This window comes from Corylus avellana, chromosome ca10 (genome assembly GCF_901000735.1).
Source record: "Corylus avellana chromosome ca10, CavTom2PMs-1.0".
In the NCBI taxonomy this organism is placed as follows: domain Eukaryota; kingdom Viridiplantae; phylum Streptophyta; class Magnoliopsida; order Fagales; family Betulaceae; genus Corylus; species Corylus avellana.
Window position 1 is genome coordinate 6,408,182 of NC_081550.1, and position 6,823 is coordinate 6,415,004.

Here is a 6,823-nt window from a genome sequence, read left to right on the forward strand (position 1 = left end):
TTTTTTTTGACGATTGGTGTTCTCGTGGCTTTCAAGTTTCATTTCCACCCTTTAACACAATGTTTCTTCACCACCTTCCGTTGCACAAGGCCACTTGCCTCCTTCACCATCCAGCTCCCCGCCACTTGCCGCTTGTCGTCCTCATATACTCTCCTTTAGTCAAATCAGGTCTTCACGCGCCAGTCCACTGTCCTCACTGGCCTCCCAGCTCCCCACCGCCACATTCCGCTTTGCCTCTAGCCATTCACGCGTCTCATGTGTTGACGTGTGTTCCCCAATCCCTGATCAGCGGGCTTCTCTTGCTGCTCCTCCACATTTTTCACCACCAACATTGCTATTTGTAGGATTATTTTTTGTTGTTTTTCCGTTTGCTGTTTTTGTTTTTTTCTTTATTTTCCATGTATTTCCTATAGTTTTGTTTGAGTTTGTGGGTTTTATTCTCTCTTTGCTCTTAAGGTTCTTCTTTATTTTTTTTACGTATTTCCAAATTGATGTGGCAATTTCATATCAAAGCTCAATACAAGTTAGAGTAATATTATTTGGTAAACTGATATATGATTTCCATATCACTAAAATGATGTGTCAACGAAAATCGGCCTTTAATTTTTAATTTTTTATAAGATTGTATGATAATTGTATAAGAGTCTAAAATATAACACTACTCATCTAAAAGTTAACAGAATTACCACATCAGTATCACAATATAATTGCAAGATATAAAAAACAAAAAAAAAAAGCTTTTCCAGTTAAAAAGAAAAAGAAAAAGAATATATAGGTTAATTAAGTGTTTTAGAGAGAGTAGCAGTTAACATGGTACGCCACCTATCAATTCAAACAAAACTTATTTTTTACAACGAACTTAACCATGCGTGTGTATATATATATTATCATTTCTTAACTGAACTTTCTAAAAAAGGACTGCAATCATTTTGTAATGTGGACACATGAAAGATTTTATAGAAAATTGGTCATGTTTCTTGAAACAGTGACTTCTCAACCGACCATCTTTGTTTCCTTGGTGATTAGTGTGTGTTTGACGGTCTCATCAAGATCAAAGGTTTAAAGGTTGGTCTCCAACCAATTATATATTGGAGATGCCGCTAAAATTTTTTTGGCGTCCTAATAATTTTCTCTACCCTAAAAATTTGGTAATTCAAATAATATATGCATCACAAAAAAAAAAAAAAATCTATAAAAGTTCATAAATATGTGCTCAAATTGATATATTATAAATGTAACATATCGGTACTATATCAAAAAGACAAAAATACAAACAAAAAAAGTATTTAGAACTGCACTTTAATTTATTGTCTCTTAGAAATACAAAATCATCAAGTAGCGAATCTAAATTGAAGCTCTCATCACTTTCCCTTTCAATATGGAGAACTATACTATTTGCAAGAAAATCATCCTCCATTTTATTGCGAAGTCGTGTTTTAACAATTTTCTTTGTTGAAAATGGTTGTTTGATAGTTGCTGTAGACACTAGAAGAGTCAAAACAAAAACAATTATCCTTTACAAGTCTTCATAATTGGTTGATAAGGTCTTTTTTGTAGATATGTCTTTAGAATTTAGTCTCTATTTTAATTTTTTTTTTTTTTTTTCCTTAAGCAAAGATCTATTGGCAGACTTACTACCTTGACATGACTTGGTTAGAATTTGATTGGAACTTATTGAAATCATTGGTGATCTTCATAATAGTTGGCAATTAAAATTATGCATTTCATACAATTAAAACATGTAACAAAAATATATATTCTTAAGAAAAATAATTTACTTGAACAATCTAAATATAAAAAGTTTAATCATAAAATTTTACAAGTAATTGGTATGAATTATTGAAGGCTTTAAGACCTATACTTAGGGGTTTATTTATTTATTTTAATTTTTTTTTAAGTATAAACGTTAGGCCTTTTTTTTCTTTTTTTAATCATGTTGTAAAGTGCTGCTATAAGAGTTTAAACGGTTTGTACCGTTGGAAAGTATTTGGAGTTTGGTCTCTCAACCAAACGTACTGGCCCACTCGTGTTAAAAGAAAGGCAGTGGTCCATTGATACATTAAGCCCATTGACCGATTGACTTATTGTAAGAAAGAAGCTGCAATAGTCCACAAATAGACAAAAATTTATTTAAACGATGCGTTTAATAAGTGGAATGTTTGTCATCGTCTTCTTCCCCTTTTCATATAACCTAAACCTAAAAGCCATAAACACTGAAATTGTTGCAGAAAATTTCCAGAGATCCAGCACTGCTTGAGTCGTTTGCCCTTTATGTTCGATGAGCGAGTGTCGATCGTAAGTAAGAGAAAATAATTTTTTTTTGGGGGGTGCAGTGTGGAACTCGGGTAGAAAAACAGCAAAGAATTTTTTTTTTAAAAAATCTTTAGGGGTGCCGTGGCACCCCCAAAGCCTAAGGTGGCTCCGCCACTGCACTTCCAAGCCTCTACCTCCAAGTTATAACTACCCATCTTCAAGGCCTCCTCTATCTATCTCCTAGAAATAAAGAAAGAAACAAAGTGTTGATATCAGATTATATATATATAATGAGACTTTCAAGATCTTTCTTGGCTTCCATTCTTCTTCTGTTTCTTGGGCTATTTGTTCCTGCATTGTTCATATTTGGGGACTCTTTTTTTTTTGATGTCGGTAACAATAACAACCTCGCCACCCTTATAAAAGCTAACATTCCTCCTTAGATCATTTTCAGTGGAGGAGCCAAATTTTTATGCAAAATAGTTTCTTACAACTAACTTTTATCTAATTTAGCTAATAAATTTTTAAATGCATCCATATCCGATTAGCTATATTTTTATCTATAGCATTTAAATATTATTAAAATTGAGAAAGGTTTTGGGAAAAAGAGAACTTGTGAGAGAAAAAAATGGGAAAAGTTTAGGAAAAAAGAGAACATACAGAGAAAAAGTAGGAAAAGATTTGAAAAAAAGAGAAAACAGGTGAGAGAAATAATAAAAAATAAAATTGCTCTCTTAAAAAGTGCTGCTACATTTAGCTTTTTTTTTTAACTCTTCCAATCAAATATCTATTTTACATTTTCTTTTGGCTAATCCAATGTAGGGAGTTTTTTAAACATTTGAAGAGTTATTTTAGATAAAAGTAACATTTGGCTTTTCCATTGCGAATGCTCTTATGGAAGAGACTTTGTTACTAAACAACCAATTGGCTGGTTCTGCAATGGAAAGCTTGCCGCAAACTTCACTGGTCCATTCTCAAACTCTCCAATTTTTAATTTTTTTTTTTTTTAAATTTTTTAAATTTTTATTTATATTTATTATTATTATTATTATTTTATGTTTTCTATATATTCTTTTTATAAATTGGGTATATGGGCAAACCACCCTTTTACATGGTTCGAACCTTAGACCTGATGTTTCATGAAGTACTGGGCTATGTGACTTACCACTCGAATCAACCCCTTGGAGTTAAAGATTTTTTATTAATAGTAATACTTTATACTGGTTCTTTATTGGAGTTCTCATTTGTGGGTTTTTTTTTTTTATATTCTTCTAATTACAGCTGAAAGCCTAGGCTTCACTTCTTATCCACAAGCTTATCTTAGCATAGAACCAGGTGGAAATAACCTCTTGATTGGTGCAAACTTTGCTTCAGCTGCTTCTGGTTATTTTGATGCTACAGCCGGCCTATATGTAAATACATTAACAAGATTAAAATTATAGCCTTTTCTCATTCATATATATTAATATATATGACATGATGTGATATATGTTGTTGATTTTGGTGATATACGTAGCATGCGATCTCATTAAGTCAATAGCTGGTGTACTACAGGGAGTATCGGCGTAGGGTGGTGAAAATTGCAGGGAGATCAAATGCTTCAACAATAACATCTTGTGCAGTCTACTTTCTTAGTGCTGGGAACAATGACTTTCTTCAGAACTATTATGTTGATCCTCTTCTTCAATCCACCTATTTTTTTGATTGCTTCTCCGACATTCTCTTGCATTCATATACAAATTTCATTCACGTCCCTCGTCTCCTCACACCACTTCTCAAACAATATTGATTACTTATTAACAAACATTCATTAATATTTGTAAGAATTAAGAAAAAATAAAGAAAATTTGTATGCATTAATTGATAAACTAAGAAACATTAATTTGTGATAGGGCCTATATGCATTGGGAGCGAGGAGAATTGGAGTGACAACACTTCCCCCAATGGGATGCCTGCCAGCAGCCATGACATTATATGGGTTGGGTGCGAATGAGTGTGTGGAAAGGTTAAACAACGATGCAGTTTCCTTCAATAAGAAGCTTAATGCCACATCTAAGAGGCTGTAAAATCGCCATTCTGGTCTCATATTGGTTGTCCTTGATATCTACCAACCTCTTTTAAATCTTTCCACAAATGCTACAGCAAATGGTACGTAAGCATGAGATTGAAAGGTGCTAAATTTGTTTTGTTTTGTTTTGTTTTGTTTTTTTTCTCAGACACATATTAGTAAGTTGAAAAAGTACACTAGGTAAACAATTTCTCCTAGACACCTAAAGGAAAGTGACTCGTCATTTAGCTCATCGAACCTCTACTATGAGACCAAACTCATTGTATATATAGTGTTGATACACGGGCTACCCATAGTGACCTCAAGCCACTTTCTAGGAAGGGTCGTCAAAAGGTTAGCCAGTCTAAAGACCATAGACACTCTGACACTCATGTCGGTAAAAGCCCTTATAATTTATTAGAGAGAGTAAAGACAGATAAAATAGACTAAAGGTCTGTTGGGGATTGCATTAGAAAGTTTTAAAAAATATTTTTAGCACCTAAAAAGTTATACCAAACAAAAGCTAGCATGTTTGGTAAAAAATTCCAAAAATACTTCTTTGCCTTTTTTATTCTAAAAATGGCCAAAAGATACTTTTTGGCAAAAATTTAAAAAAGAAACTTTTTCCAAAACTCGTTTTTTCACTTAAAAACTCTATTTTTCAAACACAATCTCAGACATGCTATAAGAGTATGTATATTATGAGCGAGGCAATCGCATGGTAGTGTCAATGCATGTACTTTTCGTGGGCTTTCTTAGCAGTCGGGCAGTATTTATTATGTAGTATGGTCCTCGCATGGTAGTGTCAATGCATGTACTTTTCTTGGGCTTTCTTAGCAGTTGGGCGGTATTTATTATATAGTATGGTCCTCCATATATATATTTATTTATTTATTTATTAATTAATTTTTCATAATATGTGTGGTTTTAGGGTTTTTGGAGGCAAAGAGGGCTTGTTGTGCACCAGGCTAGTGACAACAATGTTATGCAATTCATATTTGTTGATGCACAGTTTTCTGATGATGACACAGCACACCTTACCAAGTCGTGTCCTCACGTTGGAGGAGGAAATGAGCTGCAAACAAAACAGATAGAACAAACAGAAGGATCAAAGCAACCAGTGGTGTTCTAGTGGGAGAAGCTCTGATGCCTAAGTCAGTTTGAAAGAGAAGAAATAATAGCAACAAAAACTAGAGAGCAAGGTTGCAATTACCGAGATGTATTAATGGGTCTCCAAGTAGTAAGCTCCGAGATGGATGAATTCAAGGCTTTGGCCAATAGTCTAAGATATGCTTATGCATTTGAATTAGGGATGAAGCTATGCCACTATTGATGCACTAGTAGATGTCATATCTCCATTTCAAGGTCAAGATTTAAAGTTGGTGCATCTAACGGTGTACATGATGTTAATATTGACTCGTTTTTTATAAAGTTTAAAATAATATAGTATCATATACACCGTTAGATGCTCTAACTTTAGATCCTGACCATAATTTAGATACTCTTCATTTCAAATAAAATGGAGAGGATCATTGTCTTGCTTTAAAAGGGCACCACTATATGTCTCTCTAATAAATCTGAGCTCTTGTCACTACAAGAAAATGACTCATCAGGGGCGACTTATTATAAAGTCGCCCCTAATACTCAACTATTAGGGGCGACTTTTGAAAGTCGCCCCTAATAGTTATGTATTAGCGTCCACTTCCAAGTGGACGCTAATAGCCGACCCAAAAGATGAATAATAGCGTCCACTCTACAGTGGACGCTAATAACTCGACCCTAATATACTCGCGGGAAATATTCAAGAGGCGGGAAAAAGAACATTAAAGTCGACTTTCAAAGTCGACCCTAAAGAGTGTGTGGAGGAATTAAAAAAAATAAAAAATATTAATCACCAATAGCGTCCACTAAAAGTGGACGCTGAAGAGTGATCATTAGGGTCGACTCTGAAAGTCGACCCTAATGCCTAAGTATTAGGGTCGACAAAGGCGACCCTAAAGAGCGCGTGGAGGAATTAAAAAAAATAAAAAAAAATAATTTTAATCACCAATAGCGTCCACTAAAAGTGGATGCTGAGAAAATCATCCCAGTAAAACCACAATGCTTAAGTATTAGGGTCGACAAAGTCGACCCTAAAGAGCATGTGGAGGAATTAAAAAAAATAAAAAAAAATTAATTTTAATCACCAATAGCGTCCGCTAAAAGTGGACGCTGAAGAGTGATCATTAGGGTCGACTCTGAAGTCGACCCTAATGCCTAAGTATTAGGGTCGACTAAAGAGCGTGTGGAGGAATTAAAAAAAATAAAAAAAAATAATTTTAATCACCAATAGCGTCCACTAAAAGTGGACGCTGAAGAGTGATCATTAGGGTCGACTCTGAAAGTCGACCCTAATGCCTAAGTATTAGTCGACCCTAAAGAGCTTGTGGAGGAATTAAAAAAAATAAAAAAAATTAATTTTAATCACCAATAGCGTCCACTTTTAGTGGACGCTGAAGAGTGATCATTAGGGTCGACTTTGAA

The 6,823-nt window shown here is 34.1% G+C and overlaps 1 pseudogene; it reads left to right on the top strand.

Moving 5' to 3' along the window:
* The first annotated feature begins 2,543 nt into the window (after positions 1-2,543).
* On the top strand, positions 2,544-5,272 carry LOC132162814 (GDSL esterase/lipase At3g53100-like; annotated as a pseudogene).
* Positions 5,273-6,823: the final 1,551 nt, after the last annotated feature.